The sequence below is a fragment of the Rosa chinensis genome, chromosome 6 (assembly GCF_002994745.2).
Source record: "Rosa chinensis cultivar Old Blush chromosome 6, RchiOBHm-V2, whole genome shotgun sequence".
Taxonomy (NCBI): domain Eukaryota; kingdom Viridiplantae; phylum Streptophyta; class Magnoliopsida; order Rosales; family Rosaceae; genus Rosa; species Rosa chinensis.
Genome location: NC_037093.1, coordinates 59,354,745 through 59,376,472, shown reverse-complemented (window position 1 = coordinate 59,376,472; position 21,728 = coordinate 59,354,745). Strand labels below are relative to the sequence as shown.

The window sequence follows — 21,728 nt, the reverse complement described above, 5'->3', positions numbered from 1 at the left end:
CGGCGAAAGGCCAAGCGCGGGCGATCACTGTAGCGAGGATCACCAGGAAGGAAGCCATATTCAAGTAAAGGTGGGAATCTTCTATCCAAAATTATATCGCAGTATGGGATCTCATCTAGGAGGTACAGGTAAGAAAAACACTCGGAGTAAGGAGGGGATGAGTACCTTCCCTCGCGGCTGAACCACTGACCCATGAGTTGGTCGGCCGGCTGAAGTAGCGGGATGTCATCGCGACGGAAGAATGGAAAGTAAGTTTGGATCCAGAAGTCCAAGACCCAAAAGGGGCCAGACATGCTAGTCTCAAATGGATGCATCGTGGCTTGATATAACATGCGGTAGAGGGCTCCTAGTACCTGTTGCCTGAGCCTGACGTTGCGGCTGTTGTAGAGGGCCGTCGCCAGAAGAGTCCAAGTACCAGTGGGCTTGCAGGAAGAGGTGCAGAATATGAACTTGCAGAGCCAATACTCCAGGAAAGAGATTCGGCCGGTCGCATTGTGCTCCCGGCTGTAATACGCCAACCATCGTGGGTAGGAGCCACTGTGGGCGCTGCGACCGTGTTGGGCCATGGTCGAGGTAAAGTTCACAGAATCGAATTGACCATGCAAATAGGGCTCGCCATCGATGGGCAAGCCCGTGATGGCAAGAATATCCAGCAGGGTGATACTTATTTGACCGAATCTAAAGTCAAAAGTGTTGGTGGCGGTATTCCAGAAACAAAGAAAGGCAGCGAGCGGCGAAGGGTTGCCGCTTCGTGGAAGATGGAAACATAGATCGATGGTGTGTGTGATACCTGCTGCATTCCAGCGAGCCAGATCCTGCGCCCGCGTTTCCGATACCAAGAGGTCTCCGCTGCACTGATGGAGGACGGCCAATGCCCTATTTTGGCTATATGGTTTTGGGCGCCCCAGCTACTGAAATCTCCAAGAGTCCTTCGGAGGACTGGAATAGGCCGCCGGATGGGTAGGCCGTAGAGAGCGGCAGCATCGGCTGGAATAGCATCTTGTGGTGCTGGCCCCAGTCCGGTTTGGTGGTCGGAGAATTGAAGGAGCAGGGGTCGATGGATAGATGTTTGGAGATGAATGCGGGCACCGATGTTGGTTCCCCAAGTATGGGCGACTTTTTCGTTTAACTCTTCCTCTTGATCGATGACTATTTTCTTCGGGGGAGCCATTTCTGGGTTTCTGCGAAGGAGATATCGGAAGAAATGGGTTTTTTCTGGGTTTAAGAGACTGGAAGGGCTTCTGATGTGACAGGTCTTGAGGTCGTGGGTTTAAATAAGGAATTTTGTGAGGGAAACGATACGACAGAAAGGCGTTTTGCAAACGAAGGGACGCGACCCTCATTAATGACATCGTTTCAAGCGACCGACGCGTCGTTTTAGTCCCCTTCAATCAGTTACATCTTCGTGGGCCTTATTTCGGGGCCTGGGGGCAATGTTTGAGCCCAAAAGTAATTTTGGCAAGATCCTCTAGTGGATTTAGCATAGCAGGCCGATACCGGCGGCCTAAAAATAAGCATGCTTGGGTTTGGGTTACAGCTTCGCCCATTCCGTAATCCATAAGGAAAACGAAACCTTATTGGAGTCAAGTAGCAGAGATTGAATAGGAAACTTCAATCAATAATCCTTCTATGGAAAGGAACAGTCGAAACCCTAGTTATAAATACTAGGTTTCAAGGACAAAGGAAGGACCTCTCTCGAATCAATCAATCCCAGCGATTACAAAGCCTCCCCGGAGCAAACCTTCAACCTCGTTGAAACCCGGTGACCGCGCGCCAGTCCTAGTCTCCCCGCGAGCCGACTGTCAGCCTCACCAGATCAACCCGGCGACCGTGCTTCCAGTCCTAGTCTCCTCGCGAGCCGACTGCCAGTACTACTGCCACCGATACAACCAGCGAAGCAAGGGTAACGCCCTCGCAACCCAGTGAAGCTAAAGTCACGCTTTAGCAAAACCCATGCTTTCTCACAACTTCCCAGTGATTGCTCTGCTTAGTCTACAACACTAAGTATCGATACGGTGAATGCGAAGAGATCACAACCAAAGTCCTTATCCGTAAGGCAAAAGTCCTTTCTCGGAAGGCTAGAGAAGAACCTTGTGGCGAGGTTGGTGCTCTCCTCGTCCACAACCGCTTGAAGAAGAAGTCAGGTCAAGGGACTCCCCCGACTACTGCACCCCACGGTGCTGGCACTCCTGCGCACACTCGCTCAAAAGAGACAGTTTGCAAGCCAACTGGTTTTGGAGCCAAACACCTGGCACCCAAATTCACTTGACCTCCCTGCTTAGATACTTTAACCTTCTCAAACTCCATCTGCCATTCCACACATCTTGTAAATATGACTAATGGATCAGTAGCTTTCTTACCATGCAAGACATTATTCCTATCCTTCCATATCCACCATGCCAACAATCCAGACAACTCAACCTCCCTGTTTTGACTTTCAGCAGCGACATGCAGCAATAAATCAACGAAACTAGGCTCCCTCCATTTCTTAACCACCGGCCATAACCAAGTGCACTTCTAGACCTGACGAGCATAATCACACTCCCAGAGACTATGCATAACAGTTTCCTCTGAGTATCCACATCTCCCACACCCCGGATGAGCACCAATCCTGCGTTTAAACAAACGCTCAGAACATGGTAGAAATGTGTGGCAAGCCCTCCAAAGGAAGATCTTGACTTTGTTAGGAACTCAAAGATTCCAAAGAATACTCCAAATGTTGGTGGAGTTTGATTCACCATTCCTACCTCTACTGCTTGCACTCATCTCCATCTGCTTTCTTTCCATTCCCAACCAATGTTGAGAATATATACATCCCACATGGGAAAAATGGGACATTGCTTGTGGGTTTATAAGGGTTTGGGCCACTCCATCCATTACCAATTGGTTTTGGATGTGAACCCCAAATTACTTTATCATGGTATCAGAGCCAGGTTATCCCACGTGTGCATGCCTAACGGTCACACAGGCTCCACGTCACCCAAAAGTTGTCCACGTGTATGGCTTGAAAATTCACCACACGTGCGGGGGCGTGTTGAGAATATATACATCCCATATGGGAAAAATAGGACCTTGCTTGTGGGTTTATAAGGGTTTGGGCCACTCCATCCACTATGACACTCAGACAACGAAAGTAATACTATACTGTTGTTGGTTAAATTATCATACAACAGAAAAATATGGAACCTGTTGTGTGAGTACTAATGAGACAACAAAATTTTATAGGGACCGTTGTGTGATTTAGCATTGGGCAACTGATACATATTTGTTCTGTTGTGTGAGTACTAATGAGACAACAAAATTTTATAGGGACCATTGTGTGATTTAACATTGGACAACTGATATCTATTTGTTCTGTTGTGTGAGTATTAATGAGACGCCAAAATTTTACAAGTACGTTGTGTGATTAAAATTGATTTGTTGTGTGATACGATATATGCGTATTCATACTACGTAATATAATTGATTGTTATTTGATTATTTTTGGTTCTTTACCTGAAATATTTGCACAAAAATAATGCACAATATAAGATGTAGGCATTGAAATACTCTAATTCAACCATCTAATGTACCAAAAGATGTAGCATTCATGTATCCATCCATACCATAAAACCAAAAAGAAGACATTTATTTGACTTGGTTCATAAACTCTCGCAAGCGTACGAATCGTTGTCAAGTAAGAGAAGTATTAAAACCTTGATTATCGTACCTCGAGGATTAGGTGTTGGACCTAACCGAGGTAATAGGCGCTAGAATCACTCAAATGCATACAATGAAAAATAAAAATAAAATAAAGTAAAATAATATTCACAAGGCACCAAGCCTCGGCAATGCTCGGCATAGCCCACACTAAGCCTAATCAAAGCCACTAACTTGTAGCCCAAATGAGTTATGCACAATGGAATGTAGAATTTTGTTTGGGAGTTTTGAATTGAGAATTAACTAAATTAAATACAAACTAAAATAAAAGCAAACAACTAATTATCAAGCAAGAAATTAAATTTGGATTTTCAAATTAATGGGAACATAGGAGTGTCGGGTGATTCTCACTAACTATCTTGCAAATATCGACGCCAATTTCACAAATGCATGCATTTCCTAAATGTGTCGAGTCCCGTATCTAGTACCGGTTAAGGCTACTAAACCAATTATCCTTTCGGTGTATTGACTATGCCGGTTAAGGCCACAATCAACTCTCTAACTTGGGCATTACGCCGGTTAAGGCTGCAATATCCAAAATTAGAGGCCTAGAGAGCAAGATAATAGAGACCCAAGCAAGCTTAGCTACAATTAAGCTAGCTAATGGTCACCACACTTAAATCCTAGATGCAACAAGACCAATAAGTTGTCAATTTATCAATCTACTCATCACAATTGCCCACAACATAATTTCAAAGGGTGACAAACCCTAGAAACATGCTTCTAAGGACCAATAAATTCGGATTTAAAGCATACACAATGGAAATTGCATTTATTAAAATTAAAGCATCAATATTTATACAAGATAAGTTAGGGCTTCACAACCCTAACTCCCAAAATTGAACTACTCACTCATAATTGAAACAAGATTTAACATCAAAACCATACACAATTAAAATAGATGAGAAGAGAGAGGATAAGCTTTGCTTAATTTCAACAATGCTAGAAAGCAAAGAAAACTAAGCTAGCTTGAGTCCTCCTAACTACCAAGATGAAATTAAGGTCTTGATAATCTTCCTTGATGAAATTTGAGAAGAGCCCAATAATTTAATGTGGAAGAGTGAGTGAAATGGGAGAGTGGGTGAGAGAGTTATGGATCTGCGGCTGTAGAGAAGAAGAAAGAGAAAATGGATCTGGGGAGAGGATTGGGGTGGTTCCGGCTGTTTGGAGAGGAGGGGATATATATATATATATATATATATATATATTTATATATATATAGGTGGTGAGGATAATTGATAGTCTCCACGTGCTAGTTGGTGAGGAGGGATAGGAAATGCTAGCATCTGGTTGGATGACAAAAAGAAACAAAGAAAAAAAATGTTTTTCTTTTTCTTTTCTTAATTGGCCGCATCACATGCAAATGGGGGGTGTGCATGCTGTTCCCTTTTTTTTGCTTACTTAATTAAGGTAATTAATCAACCACTTGATTAATTATTTAATTAATCAAGCTGTGCTTCCTCTTATTTCGTTCTCTTTTTTTCTTTTTCTCATGTCGGTTCCCTTTCGCGCATTATCGGAGGTAATCCGATTCCATTGATCACGGTTAACTTGGCGTTGACTTTTTGTCCTTTTATCGGAAACTCTCATTTTCTCCAATTTCGCACCATATTATCTTAGTTCCGCAACTCAGCTTATTTTCTACAAAATAAATAAAAATGGATTAATTACATAATAATTAACTCGAGGATTAGCTTAGTTATAGTATTTTAGATACAATTACATGCATAGAAATGCGTGTAATCACACCCCCACACTTAAACTCTGCTTGTCCTCAAGCAAACAAAATGAAATATAATCCGAAAATCTAATAACTCACAAACATAAAGATAGTGTAGCATTAGCCTTTCCAACCATAACCCTCGGAGAACTAATTATGTATATGACCATGAGGTTGACAAAGCACAACATAAGATTTTTGGATTTGTAAGGCAATTAAGATGCACATGTGAGAAATGCTCAAGTATATGCATGTGTTGACCATGTGTCAAATCAATCCACCACTATTAAATAGGCACATAGAAGACCCAATATAACTCACTAAACTCACATATATAGGTTCACTAAATATTACCGCACAAGTGTTTAGAGGCTATATGTGTTTCACTCAAAAGCAATTTCACAACATGCGCCGCCATATGCTTGCTCTTCGATCTCATCTCCGCTAGGTAACCCACAACATTCAAGATCAAGAGATCTTTTATTTGGTTGTAAAGGGGCTAAGGGCAAGTGGCTAATAGAAATGAAGGATAAGGAAATATAAAGTCCATGGAAATCGGTGAAGCAACTCTCTCTTGTAGAATATATGACTTTTGCTTTCAAATGCTAAGTCACTCACTCTAAAACTCAATATACAACCCACGCTAAACTATATACAATACTTTACTTTCTTTATATTTTTGGATTTTCTTCTATTTGACTTTCTCTTTTTTTCTTTTTTTTCTTTTCAAACAACTCTTCTTTTTTTTTCTCTTTCTTTTTCTTTTTTTTTAAACTTTCTTTTCTAAACAATATCACGCACCCCACACTTATTTTTTTGTAACCTCACACTTTTGACTTTTTCTTTCTTTTGAAGCACTCAAACATAAAGTCATTCTCTCGAATCGCTTCATCAACTACCATGGAAGGGTAGGATAAAAGTGTATAGGCTAGGTAGGAATTTGTGGTGGTAAGGAACAAAAAGGCTAAATATATAAATAGGCTCAAAGTGGCAATCTAGTGGTAAATATTTTTGGGCACATGCTTCTTTGGCCATGGTGGTATTAACCTAATTGCCTCAATCCTTTCTATCCCGTCGCAAGCTAAAAGTAGCCTCGAGAGGTCTTAAGCAAGTTCTAGATACGCAATGTCATGAAATTGTACACACATGAAATAAAAAGTGAATGAACAATGCATACACTATTTTAGGCTCAAAAGCTCACAAATAAGGCATGCAAGTTAATCAAATCATTTATATGCTTCTCTAATTATAATGAACCAACCTAACCATAGGCTATGTGCACACATATAGTTAAGCATAGATCACATATACGCTCAATTACAAAACAAATTCAAAGTCTTAGATCATGCTTAATCTATTCACAATCATAACAAGTTAAGTCCATAGTTCGTCATTTGGGTTGGAAAAGGCATTAACCACTAAAATATAATTACAAAAAGCTAATCTAATTTTTTTTTGTTTTTTGATAAGGCCACCCGAGCCCTCACCCCCACACTTAAAACCAACATTGTCCTCAATGTTGTAAAGTGAGCTCAAAAGCTAAAATCCATGTTGGATTTAGGCATGAGAGTGAAGTCCGGGCGAAGGCACAAGAAAAACCTACACAAATATACCAAACTAAATGCGGAGAAAAGATACGGAAACCCCTTTTGTAGACACCTCAATTGCTCATGACCTTTGGAGAAGACCAATATGAGACACCAACCTCAAGGCACAAAGCCTTGACTTCCTTTACGTATGCTCCATAATAGCTCTAGGTGCTCATGAAAAGATAAACTCCATTGAGAAATGTGTAGTGTCCAAGAGCAATGAATCACAAATAGCCCATCAAGGAATAGGGACAAGGGTCCTCCATTAAGCTCGTATTCTTCATCCCATCAACTCACAACCCAAAATTGTCCTCCATGACCTCCATATAAGAATTGTAGCTCAAAATATCTCCTTATTATCCCCACCTCAAGCACCTCCCAAAAACGATAAGAATGAAACTACAACAAACTACCACAAACAAAGGAAACATCACAAGTATTGCTAGGGTTGCCTCCCTAGCGAGCGCTTTGTTTAAGGACTTCATTGCCGGTCCATAGAGTTTTTCATTATTCAAGAAGCATCATCGAGGTAAGTCACCTCATGATGAGAATCAAAAGTGGAGTCATGATATGGTTTAAGCCGGTGCCCATTTACCTTGAAAATTCTCCCATCATTCAAATTTCTTACTTCAATAGCACCATGAGAGAACACTTCCACTACTTCATAGGGTCCACTCCATCTTGATTTTAATTTACCGGGAAAGAGATGAAGTTTAGAGTTGTATAGGAGAACCTTCTGTTTGGGCTCAAAGGCCTGCTTCACCAATTTTCTATTGTGTAGCTCCTTTGTCTTCTCCTTAAACAATTTGGCATTTTCATATGCCTCATCCCGAATTTCCTCTAACTCACAAAGGTCAAGTTTCCGCTTGTCACCACTAGCTTCCGAGTCAAAATTTAAAAATTTGATAGCCCACCAAGCTTTGTACTCAAGTTCAACCGGAAGATGACAATTCTTTCCATAGCATAAGCGAAAGGGAGACATGCCAATAGGAGTCTTATATGCGGTCCGATAGGCCCATAAAGCATCATCAAGCTTAATAGCCCAATCCTTCCTAGAAGAGTTGACCGTCTTTTCCAAAATCTTCTTAATCTCCCTATTTGACACCTCTACTTGACCGGAAGTTTGAGGGTGGTAAGGTGTGGCAACCTTATGCTTGACCCCATATTTCTTCAACAAAGCATCAAAAGTCCGGTTGATAAAATGTGTGCCACCATCACTAATAATAATCCTAGGAGTCCCGAATAGAGAGAAAATGTGCTCTTTCAAGAACTTGGTGACTACCTTAGAATCATTCTTCTGTGTGGCTTTAGCTTCAACCCACTTCAAAACATAATCAACCGCGACTATGATATACTCATTCCCATGAGATTTTGGAAACGGTCCCATAAAATCTATGCCCCAACAATAAAAAATCTCAACCTCCATAATGTTAGTGAGAGGCATTTGGTCCTTGGAGGATATATTCCCAGTCCTCTGGCATCTATCACATTGAAGCACAAAAGAATGACAATCTCGAAACAAAGTAGGCCAAAAGAAACCGGATTGAAGGATCTTAAAAGCTATCCTCTTTCCACCAAAATGTCCTCCACATAGAGATGAGTGACACAATGATATAATCTCAGGGGCTTCCCATTGAGGAATACAACGTCTAATCACCTGATCTTTACCCACCTTCCACAAGTACGGGTCATCCCAAATATATGACCGAGCATCTCTAAGAAACTTCTTCCTGGCCTGTGCATCATAGTTATCCGGAATAAAAGTATAATTGCTAGCCCAATAGTTCACAATGTCTACAAACCAAGGCATCTCAGTGTCTACATGAAATAAGTATTCATCGGGAAAATGCTCAGTCAATGGTATATCAGAAGAGTCTCTGCCAAACTCAAGTCTAGACAAATGATCTGCAACAAGGTTCTCTCTACCCGGCTTATCCTTGATCTCTATATCAAACTCCTGAAGCAATAGCACCCAACGAATCAAACAGGGCTTGGCATCCTTCTTGCTCAACAAATATCTCAATGCCGCATGATCCGCGTGGACAATCACCTTACTCCTAAGAAGATAACTCTGAAATTTCTAACATTCTCATAATCTCTTCCTTCACCATCTCTGAGACACCTGGACCGAAAGAAAGAGCAGACTTCTGAAAGTTTATCTTCTGACCAGCTGCACTCTCATAAAGAAGCAAACACTGTTTTATACACACAATTTCCTGAACATCCGCTCTACCAAATAATAAACTATCATTGGCGAACAAGAGATGTGAGATAGTAGGTGCACTCTCCGCCACCCTAACCCCATGTATACTTCCATCATTATCCACTGGTTGTAGTAACCTTGTTAGTCCCTTAGAACACAACAAGAACAAATACTGTGATAGCAGGTCACCCTGCCTCAGACCCCTTGAAGGTTTAATAAAACCTGTAGCTTCTTCTTCCCAAAGCACACTGAAGGAAATAGAACACACACACCTCATTAGAAGCTCCACCCACTTTTCAGCAAAACCCAACTTTAACATCATATCTTGAAGGAAACTCCACTGCACCCTATCATAGGCTTTACTAATATCTAACTTTAGCACACAATGAGATTCCCCCAACGTTTGCCCTGCTCTGATAGAATGAATCAATTCAAATACTGAAATGACATTATCATGTATGCTTATGCTAGGAACAAACGCACTTTGGAAGTTCGAAATGACCATTGGAAGGATTGGCTTCATCCTATTAACCATCACCTTGGAAATTAACTTATACATCACATTACGCAGACTAATTGGCCGAAAGTCTGCAACTTGCTGGGGCATCTCCACTTTGGGGATCAAAGCAATTAACGTATGATTAAGCACAACCACATCACCTCCTTCATTTAACACTTTTAGGCACATATCAGTCACCTCCTTACCCACCAGTTGCCAGTAGGTTTGGTAAAATCTTGCTGAGAACCCATCCTCCCCAAGTGACTTGTAACATTTTAATATTTTATTTATTATTGAAATTAAATTTGGGTAAATTTATTTTGTGTTTAAATTCTGAATTTATTTGTGTGTTTAAATTCAGAATATATTTTGAATTTTATTTTGTAACTCATGGTGATTTATTTTGGGTTTTTAATTTTTGTAACCTATGACATTTGGTTACTACCCTATTAATTGTAGGGAGTGTCCTAAGAGCCTATAAATAGCACCATTTATTGCATGCTAAAAAATTTTCTTACTTTTATGTAATACTATTACAAAACACTACTATTCACCCATCAACTTTCTTTCCAAAATCCCCCAAAGTGTTTTGTGTAGTTTTTGGCCAAAGAAATGTGTTCTTTTGGTGGAGCTTTGGGTTCCTCCAATTTGTGCAGATTAGTGTGAGCTGTACAACTTGTTGTTGGGCTGTTGTATCCTGGAAGGGACAAGTCAAGAGATTTCTGATGCACCGACATTGTTTCGCAGATGGCATGAATCTCCTTAAAGAGATCGAGATACCCGCGCCTCAGCCTATTGTCAACGAGTTTCTCAAATAAAAATTATAATTTTATTGTAATTTCACCAACAATTTTAAGGAGATTCAAAAAAGATAGAGCGTACTCAAGAGAAACCGTTAGACAATATGGGAGATCTCAATTTGAGAAATATGAGTATAACTATTCCTTCTTATCTCTTGACTTATTTCTCATATATTGTTTATGATTATGATGAACTACTCACTGTTATTCAAAAAAATATTGAGAAGTTTTGTAAATTAACATGGAGAGAGTTCCAACAATCTATACATCACAAACAAAATAATATATTTGTCAGAATTTTGAACCGAAAACCTAAAATAATATATTTGACATATCTAATAGTCGGTGTCTCAAGTGTACGATCTGATGACTCCATTGCCATTTGAAGTTTCTAGTGAACTAAAATAGGGTTATTAAGCCTTAGTCGGTTGACTGAGTGGATCGAAGTCATAAGTATGGCGGAATTGTCTGAATTTTGAACCCAAAGCCTCAAATAATATACTTGTCACATCTAATGGTCTGTGTCTCAAGTGTACTCCGATGACGTCCTTGCCCTTTGAAGGTTCTAGTAAACTAAAATAGAGTTATTAAGCCTTAGTCGGTTGACTAAGTGGATTGACGTCATAATTATGACGGAATTGTTTGAATTTTGAACCCAAAGTCTGAAATAATGTACTTGTCACATCTAATGGTCAGTGTCTCAAGTGTACGATTCGATGACGCCCTTGCCCTTTGAAGCTTTTAGTGAACTAAAATAGGGTTATTAAGCCTTAGTCGGTTGACTGAATGGATCGAAGTCATAACTATGAAGGAATTGCCTGAATTTTGAACCCGAAGCCTGAAATAATGTATTTGTCACATCTAATGGTCGGTGTCTCAAGTGTATTATCCGATGACACCATTGTCATTTGAAACTTCTAGTGAACTGAAAAATGATTACTAAGCCTTATTCGGTTGACTGAGTGGATCGAAATTGTTAATGTTCATAATACCGCCATATGATGTCAGCTTCCGATAACGTGGACTGGGGTCCAATCTTCCGGTATGTATAGAGTTCACGAAATCCCACTAATCTGTCAAGAGAAATACAATGGCGTCAAGAGGGGAGACCGCGGTTGGCGGTCTTCGCTCCTCCGATGCTAAAGTTAGACGATGTACTTGTATTGACAAATGTAGCAGTAGATAGCTATTAAATACGTAATGAATGAAGAGAGAGAAGTGGACATATATAGGTGAAATAGTGAGTTACCTTACTCTTGTTTTCGATGTGGGACTGATATACTTCAATTTGCTGAGTTTTGGTCCTTTATGCAGAGACAACTTTGGGTGGCGTGTGTTGGCTCGTCGAGGCATATTTTGGCCTGGAGTTGGTTTGCCGGTGAAGGTTGTCTTGCTGTGTTTCCAGGGGTCACACCGTTGAAGTCATTCCGATAAGGTGACATGGTTAAGTATGAGTGCTGATTATAGCCGGCAAGTGTTGTGTATGTACAGAAGTCATAACTACGGCAGAATTGTCCGAATTTTGAACCCAAAGCCTAAAATAATATACTTGTCACATCTAATGGTCAGTGTCTCAAGTGTATGATCTGACGACACTCTTACCCTTTGAAGCTTTTAGTGAACAAAAATAGGCTTATTAAGCCTTAGTCAGTTGACTACGTGGATCGACTTCATAACTATGGCAAAATTGTCCAAATTTTGAACCTGAAGCCTAAAGTAATGTATTTGTCACATCTAATGGTCGGTTTCTCAAGTATACGTTCTGATGACGCTTTTGCCCTTTAAAGCTTCTAGTGAATTAAAATAAGATTATTAAGCCTTAGTCGGTTGATTGAGTGGATCGTCGTCATAACTATGACGGAATTGTATGAATTTTGAATCGAAAGCCTAAAATAATGTACTTGTCACATCTAAAGGTCAATGTCTCAAGTGTACTATCCGATGACATCATTGCCCTTTAAAGCTTGTAGTGAAGAATAACAGGGTTATTAAGCCGTAGTTGATTGACTGAGTGGATCGAGGTCATAACTATGACAAAATTTTCTGAATTTTGAACCAAAAGTCTAAAATATTCTACTTATCACATCTAATGAACGATGTCTTAATTGTACGATTCAATGACGCCCTTGCCCTTTGAAGCTTGTATTGAACAAAAATTGGGTTATTAAGACTTAATTGGTTGATTGAGTGGATCAAAGTCATAAATATGACGAAATTTTCCGATTTTTGAACTCGAAAACTAAAATAATGTACTTAGTACATCTAACGGTATGTGTTTAAAACGTACGATCCGATGACGCCCTTGCCCTTTAAAGCTTGTAGTGAACAAAAATATGGTTATTAAGCCTTAATCGGTTGACCGAGTGGATCGAACTCATAACTATGACAAAATTTTCCAAATTTGAAAACTAGCCTCCTGTAAATATTAACCGTCTGAAAAGGAAGTTGTGATCACCATTTAGAAATTAAAATGGCCTGTTTGACAGTATTTGAATTTGTAAAATTGTGTTTATTCATATTTCAGCGACTTTATATGCCATTGCATTGCAATATCCCACTGAATACAATAAAAAAGTGTTTACTTAATGTCATCAACTTGAACATAAGAAACATATTAACGACCAACGAACTCTCAGCTTCATTTAACAATTTACAATAAGCGGAAACTCTCTACACTGAAGTTTCTTTTAGAGCCAATTAAATACGCAACCTTCTGAAATGATTATCTGTTTCTCCAAAACATAATTCCAAACTCATCCAGATAAATTCTTCCAATCTGGAAGACTCGCATTAAAAGCCATTTGTTGTCTTGTTTTAGCATGGAAGGAATTTGGATGTTGAAACACCTTGTAGAGAGATGACATGGTGACCAGATCCAGAGCTCTTGTCATCACTGGAGTAGAAATTAAAGGTGGTAGCTTTTCAAGAAATTTGAAGAGAACGTTGAACAGCCCAAGGTGTCTGAATTAAGCATCAAGTTGTGATTGAAGCCCTCTTTGGCTCCCCTATTAAGATGTATCCGTATCCTGCAAGCCATGGTCAGTAACCACCAAAAACTTACATAAAGCGATGCTAGGAAAAACTTTGCAATTTCTGACATCTCGAAATTTTTTCCATCCAACATGGCAGCAAGATTCCAATTAAAAAAAAATGGCAGCAAGACATGTTAGAGACAAGAACATTAGTAACAGAAAGAAAAGTAACAACAAAAAGCTAGCGCTCGAAGATCATAAGCTAGTAGCATACCAAGTACCTAGAACTCGAAAATAACAATAATTAAGACCATATTTGGTTTGGAAACCTTCTCCCCTGAATTAGTAAGCTCACCAGACGTCTCTGCCTGAAATTTTGGCAGCAACAATAAGAAGAAATCTTATAAAAAAGAATATATCTCTTGCCATTTAGTTGAATCAAGGCCTGGGAAGAAAGCATTCTACTGACATGATCATTTGATGCCAAAGGAGCTGGTATCGCCCATTTTGGTTCCAAATGCACACAGCTCAATCCTCTTCAAGCCTGCATATGTATAGAGATACTAACATAAATAATAAAATGACAAGAAGGAAGAGGATCCAGAGGAATTGAAAGGAGTATTAGCTTATTACTAAATCACACACTACAAAAATTCACATTTTATTTCAATGCATTCATTATCAGTCAAGATAAAGTAACCCTTGGGCTGCAATTTCGGGATGTTACTTTCTAGAATAAGAAATGGTCTCTCAGAAAGTACCATTGAATAAATGCATTATAAATTGTCACCCTCTCAACAATTGAGTTCCTTCACTTCATGGGATTACAAAAAAATTTCTATCGTGTTAATGAACTAATTGGTTAAGCTTGCATTTTAAATCGAGGAACTTTTTTAAAAACCCTATTTATCCACCTATCAATTGACATAAACTAGAGAATATGCTAACGAGTAATAATGAAAACCTGTCTCTGAAAATATAATTTCAGGTTCCATAAGATCACTTCCGAAAAACTGTTATGCCCCTTCTATATCTAAAAGTATTAAAACTCCAAGTTCACCATCTTCTGTCCTCTATAGAAAACTCTAAATGAATTTTTTTATTTTTTTATTTTTATTTTTTTTATAGTTTCTCTAAAATTATTAATAAGCTCAGTTCCTCATCTTTAGAATGTGGAACAACCCTATTCTTTTCTCTTCAAGAATCATAATATTCGAACAAGTTCAGAAGCTTAGTTGAATCATTGCCGGAAATGAGCCTAACTCTCTACAGTTTCCTCTATTTCTTTCCAATAACACAGAACCTGAAAGGCAACAATATTTATTTACTTGTACGTATGAGCATTCATTACCGTTAAAGTACAACTTTACTACTTAGTTGTAGGTAGTTTCTGCAAGACCCACATAATACACATATTGAACTAGCTAAAAAGAATAATATTCGAACAAGTTCAGAAGCTTAGTTGAATCATTGCCGGAAATGAGCCTAACTCTCTATAGTTTCCTCTATTTCTTTCCAATAACACAGAACCTGAAAGGCAACAAAATTTATTTACTTGTACGTATGAGCATTCATTACCGTTAAAGTACAACTTTACTACTTAGTTGTAGGTAGTTTCTGCAAGACCCACATAATACAAATATTGAACTAGCTAAAAAGAATAATAGAGAGGACTATTGTACCTGGATGTGAGTTGGCAACCCTCATCGTCACCTTGATGTATGGTATAGATCAACATATACTTCAGCCAAACACAGATATGTGGGAGGATTATTCTGCTGAAAAAGAAGACAAAGAAAATGGATAAGAACTTTTACCATCTACTTATCATATTGGAAGTTGAAAACGATAGCTCAGGTTGTTCATCAAGTGTAGATGACAGAAATTGAAAGCCAAACACTGATAAGAAGTCATGTCAAGAACAATGAGAAACAGTGTATAGATCTCTAGTTTAAAATTTTCACTATTCACGATAGATAAGCAAATCTGCATAAACGTAAATTTAGTTCCGAGGCCATTATAAGTTACACTTGTATGTAGATACTTATGCGGGGAAAAAAAGTGAACACTACAATTAAGTGAATGCATTCCATGTGATATATTTTCTACTGTAATAAAGGAAAGGACAATGCAGTTATAGGTCTATATGTTCAATAGTTACAACCACATACATGTATCCACCTGAAAGTAGAAAGGAAAGGACACACAAAACTTGAGAAATAAGGAAACGATTATGGAAATATGTGAAAGGAAGTCAAATAGACCATATAGGAAAACAATTTAAATCAGAGTCTACAAAAATTAAGTAAAGAGCCGGAAACTGGCGGTTCATGGGAAGACATATCTTATGGGATTTCATGAACTTCCATTGTTTCGACATGGGATTTTAGGAAAGCAGGAATAGCACCTTAGGTATGACTTTTCAGTAACTATAAGTGCATCAAGTGTATGGGGGAGTGAGACTGAGTACTGACTATACTGTTCCAATAGTAATTCACTACTTCACGAACCTAAATTATGACCACCACAGGAGTTTTCTATAGAAAATCATACTAGTGAAAGATGAAATGACACTAGGTTCAACCCTTCTTTCTGAGAACTTTCCTTCCTTCAGTTGTCTATTTACTTCGATTTGAATCCTGCATAGATCTACTTGGTCTTTACTAAAAAGGTATTACAACTCTTATATCACCTATCACATTCACCTAGCAGATGAACTTATAGAAAACAAATAGACCAGAGAACGTATTTAAAGTTAACAATTCTGAATTGAAATGGGATGTTAGTTCCCTAGTGAGTTTCCCATAATAATACAAGTCAATGCATTTGAAATGAAGACTGAACCTTTGTGATTTTCAAGGCAAGGGATTATTGGGGAGGCATTAAATACTGGGCATGATTATTTGTTAATTAGGCTCATTTTGTAAGTTCTTGTTTTTGACTCACACCTTCCACTAGTCTTTCAAGTATATTCAATCACTCACATGTGACTTTTACAAGGAATCACACAAGTTGCACAAGGAGTCTAAATCAGATACATACTTCTACATTCTGAGTAATGATGAGCAATCCAGTTCCACATCAATTTATGATTAGTTGATTACATACAGTACACAAATCATTCAAATAAAGCTAATATATAGCAGGATATTGCAGACGATTCAAAATGTACCTCTTGTGATTTCTCATATACTTCTCCCAATTTCTTCAAAGCCTCTTGATCACTAAGTTACTGGCTACTAACTACTCTAAAAACACAATACAAGTAACAGAAATATGAATATCAAACAGAGAGGAAAAGTGAAATAAAAACAAAGTTAGAATCTTTACTTTCTCCAAAGATAACCAAATAAAGCAAAATCAAGAAGCTATTGGATCAAACCTGCAAAGACTGAAGCTTCTTTAATACAATCTCGGACCCAAATTAAAGCAATCAAAGCTGTTTCATATCAAATTACAATCTCATTAGAGTAGCCTATTTCAATTATACAATATGAAACAGAAATCCATGTCATAACGACATTTAATTATAGAATCCACTGTTAATAGCATCACAGCAACAAAAATGATCCATGATGAATCACAAAACTCATTCAAAATACTCATCTATTCTACTTGATGAATCACAAAACCCATTCAGAAGCCAAATCATTACCTAGCAAAAACTAAACATCCAGATCAATAAGTAGCATTTCAGCAAAAAAATACATCAAATCAAACCATAAAATCCACAACTGAATCACCAATTTCCTCAGCTACGAACAAATTAGAACACAAATCCAAGATAAGAGAGATATATATATATATATATATATATATATATATATATATATATATATAGTTCCAAAGCGCACCGTTTTGGAGGTAGGGGCTGTACTCGGTGGCAGAGAGGTCAATCTTAATGTCGTCGAGGGTCTCGCACTGGCAGAGATTGTTGTAATTAGCAGCAGTGAGAAAACCGGCACGGTGTCTCCGGATGATGGCCTCCAAGTAGCCGTTGTGAATGTTGAAGGTCATAGCTTTGAAGCCGTACATTTTGTTCGATCGGAAAATTTACAAGATCTGCCCCACTGGCCGATCTGAAATGAAATCGCAGAGAGAGGGGGGAGGGACGATCAAAGTCTATGTCGCTCCAACACTATCGTCCTCCACATCCGCTTGGATGGGTTCCGAGAAGGGCTACCCGGATCGGATCTGTACTTACCCAACCCTAAACTCAATTCACCTTAACTCATCCTTTTCTACCTTCTGCATTTAAATTTGAGAAAAATGCACCAAAAGTCCCTCAACTCAGTTTGATACCCAGACTCACAATGGTATCAATGTGATACCTAGACTCAAAATTTGATATCAATGACATACTTCCGTTAAATTTTCATAACGATTCCGTTAAAAAGCTGACGTGGCAGACACATGGAGAAAACAAAAATGGCAAATGACCAAAATAACCCTCAACTTCTACCAACAGCTTAATTATTTAATTACATGATTTTTAAAAAAAAAAAAAATTTCTCTCTCCTCTTCTTCTTCTTCTTCCTCCTCAAAACAAAAGCACTTCCCTGATCATGTATTCATGATCGATTGCCAGATTCAAACAATTAAACCCTACTCTTTACACAGATGCATGCTTAAGCCCTCTCACCCCTGATTCTCCTAACACGTGGAATAATCCTTGGGCATAATTGTGACACTCTTGGCATGAATGGCGCACAGATTAGTCTCCTCAAAACAACCCAACAAGATGGGCCTCCGCCGCCTCCTATAGCGCCAACACGGCGTGGCTCTCGAAACACAGGTCCGTCTTGAAGTCCTAAGCGATTTCACGAACAAGCCTCTGAAAGGGAAGCTTCTTGATTAGCAGCTCTATTCACCAAATCGTCACTAAATCCTCGAACTTCGGTTCTGCGAATTCACAATCCGAGCTTTGATTCCCGAGTAGGATCCTAAATCCCATATTTCCGATTCCCGATCTTCGCAATTTGGGCGACTCTTCTGGCTTCGAGCTTGTCCGGGAACCGAAATCCGATCGCGGCTAGTCGGAAATTGAAAAGTGAAGAGCGAATTTCTGAAATCGTAGTCGTCAAGCCAAAGAGAGGCGCATGAGCTGGTTGGGGACGCTGGGTTTTATAAAGAGAATATCGAATTCCAATTCCAATCAGTTCATTACGTGTCTCTTGATTTTTAGTCTCCATTATAAGTCTCATTGCCTCTCTAGTCGGAAATTGAAAAGTGAAGAGCGAATTTCTGAAATCGTAGTCGTCAAGCCAAAGAGAGGCGCATGAGCTGGTTGGGGACGCTGGGTTTTATAAAGAGAATATCGAATTCCAATTCCAATCAGTTCATTACGTGTCTCTTGATTTTTAGTCTCCATTATAAGTCTCATTGCCTCTCTTTCGTTGTTAAAATTCGAGAAGAAAGCCCTCAATCCATTATTATTATCAATACCCAATCTTAATTTTAATTCCAATTGTAATTCCAGTTTGAATAACCATGGCTGGAGGCAAGAGTAATACTAATGGTAATACTACTCCCCAATTGCGCAGAGGTGTGATTCACGAACAAGCCTCTGAAAGGATTTTATATTATCGGATTTCACGGAGAGCCACCGTTCCAGGGTGTGCGGCTTCTTCACTCCTCCGGTGGTCGGGGCCGACTTCCGTGCAGCCTTCGTCGCCAGTTGCTTCTTGGGAGCCTTGCAGCTGGTGGAGTGGTGGACTTTCGTACAGGCCATCGATAGATTATTTTCTTTGATTTGAGGTGTGAATTGTGTTTTGGTTTGATAGCCTGCTGGGTTTACAAAGAATTCATGCTGAAGCTCAAAACAAAAGAGAGAGGAAAAACAATCGTTCCAGAAATCAAGCAGGAGCAAAAGAAAGGAAGAAAAAAAAATCAATATTATCACCAACGATTTTTTTTTTTTTTAGTGTACTCAATTTTTTTATTAACAAGTTTAAAAGACATTTTTGCCCCTATCTTTTGTCTCACGTGTATGCCACATCATCATATTTAACAGACGATTGACAGAACATTAACGGAAGTATGTCGTTGATAACAATTTTTGAGTCTAGGTATCACATTGATACCATTGTGAGTCTGGGTATCAAATTGGCCGGTGCACAAGAGTTGAGGGACTGTTGGTGCATTTTTCTCTTTAAATTTTACTACAAATGGTAGCTTCACGGTTTTGTGACAGACAAACCAACGGGCCCCTCCATGGCCCACCGATCAACGGTCAAAATGCAGGTGTAAGGCACACCGTCGCTCGTCGGTGCATATAATACTTCTCGGGGATCACTAGGATATATTGGATTGAGATGGAGTGTAGGTTTTAAATTTTTAACAAATTACATATAAGTTATTGATAAAAAATGACTTAACAAATACATCATTTAAACATTGAATTAAACATATAAGGACTAAATCTTACAAATAAGAACAATCTGCTCTCCACTTGCTATATGTCATGAGTTAATTTACTTTTTTACCCTTAACCATTTCTTTCGACTTCTTATCCCTTTTTTTTTTTTGGTTACAAAGAGGCCCAAAGTACCTAGGCAGAAAGAAAATTAAAAAATATGAGATCCAACTTGGCCGAAGCCTGAAGGTTCTAACTCTAGCAATCCCAGCAATGTCATCAAGCAAAGCCTGGATAACATGCACAGGAGGTTGGTTCATAAAGCGGGTTCCTCTACAACAATTTAAGCTTTCCTTGGCTAGGATGTCAGCAACTGTATTCCTCTCCCTGTGTATGTGTTGGAGAGTATAAGAATCAAAGAGTTGCATCATGGACATGCAGTTAGAGAGAAGAGTCCCAAGGGGATGAGTGTCATACGAATTCAGCTGCATGAGGTGGACCACAATTACAAAGTCACTTTCAAGTTCAAGATTTTTGATATGGAGTTCAAGAGCAAGTTTTAGGCCAGTAAGGAGACTCCAAGCCTCAGCCTGAATAACTTCACCGGTCCCAACATGATGAATAAACCCATTAATCCATTCTCCAGAGCTATTGCGAATAACTCCACTGGCCCCAATAACACCAGTACAAGAACGAGCCCCATCAATGTTTAATTTGAAATAGTTTCTATGGGGTTTGACCCAATGCATAAGCACTGTGCTTTGGCCTTCTTTAGGACTGGAAACCTTAGATATTTTGTACCATTTAGTCACATAATCTTGAATGACTTTCAGAGGGTAGATAGGACCCTGGAAATGAACATCAAAAACCCCTTCATTCCTCCACTTCCGTATATACCAACATATGAACAAAAAGATCTCTTGCCACTTGAAAGAATTCCATCTGCAATTCTGCTGAAGAGTGTTAGCCGCTATCCAATCATTCCAATTAAGTTGGAAGGAACCGAGCATTCTGGTGGGCCTATAAATAGAAGACCAAACATGTTGAGCTTTAGGGCAGTCCCTAAGTAAGTGGAGCATGGATTCAGTGATACCAGGGCAGAACTTACAACTTGGATCAGTAGTAAGATTCCTTCTATGCCTTTGAGCATTAGTTAAAAGTCTGCCTTGAAGCATAATCCAAGCAAAGAGTTTTAGTTTGGGGGGAAGATGAAAACTCCATACTCCCTTCCAGGCACGATCAGGGGTGGAGTCATCAATAGAGATGCTAGCATAAGCACTCTTAACAATGAAATCACCATTAGAGTTATGCTTTCATATGATCTCGTCTTCAGTGTTGAGATTATTGCTGATTGCGATCATAAGGATTTTATCAATTACATAATTGGGGATGCATGCTTGAAGCATTGGAATATCCCAGCCATTTGTAGACCAAAAATCCTGCACAAGGATATTAATATCAACTAAAGAAACATCCAGAGCAAGATTAGAAAGTGCACCATAACCAGTCCACTCATCATGCCAAAATCTTATGGTCTGACCATTACCAACTCTCCAAGTAATCCCATTCCTCAAAAGACTTGCACCATAAAGAATACTGCTCCAAGTGTTGGAGGTATTATTATGATGATTATAATTATTGTCAAGGATTTATTTTGAAGATATTTATGATAAAAGATCTTATTCCACAGATCGTCATCCCCTTTAATAATTCTCTAACTCGCTTTGGCTAACATAGCTCTGTTCATATCTGTAGTTCTTTTGATACCAACCCCACCTTTGCATTTAGGCAAACATACAGTATCCCACTTGAGGAGGTGTATTTTCTTTTTCTCAGTGGAATCGTGTGGCGACCCGGAGACCGGATTACCACAGCGCCGCCTCCCCAAGGA

At 39.0% G+C, this 21,728-nt stretch overlaps 1 long non-coding RNA gene across 3 annotated transcripts; it reads right to left on the bottom strand.

The window, feature by feature from the left end:
* Positions 1-13,004: 13,004 nt before the first annotated feature.
* On the bottom strand, positions 13,005-17,801 carry LOC112173640. Of its 3 annotated transcripts, none has more exons than XR_002925645.2 (5): positions 17,337-17,801; positions 16,865-16,921; positions 16,655-16,730; positions 15,165-15,257; positions 13,005-14,026 (listed from the first exon to the last, which is right to left on the bottom strand). It is a non-coding gene; the product is annotated as an uncharacterized LOC112173640 (long non-coding RNA). The 3 variants fall into 3 exon arrangements; XR_005802495.1 differs by having other exon boundaries at positions 15,165-15,260; positions 16,655-16,725; XR_005802494.1 differs by having other exon boundaries at positions 15,165-15,260; positions 17,337-17,800.
* Positions 17,802-21,728: the final 3,927 nt, after the last annotated feature.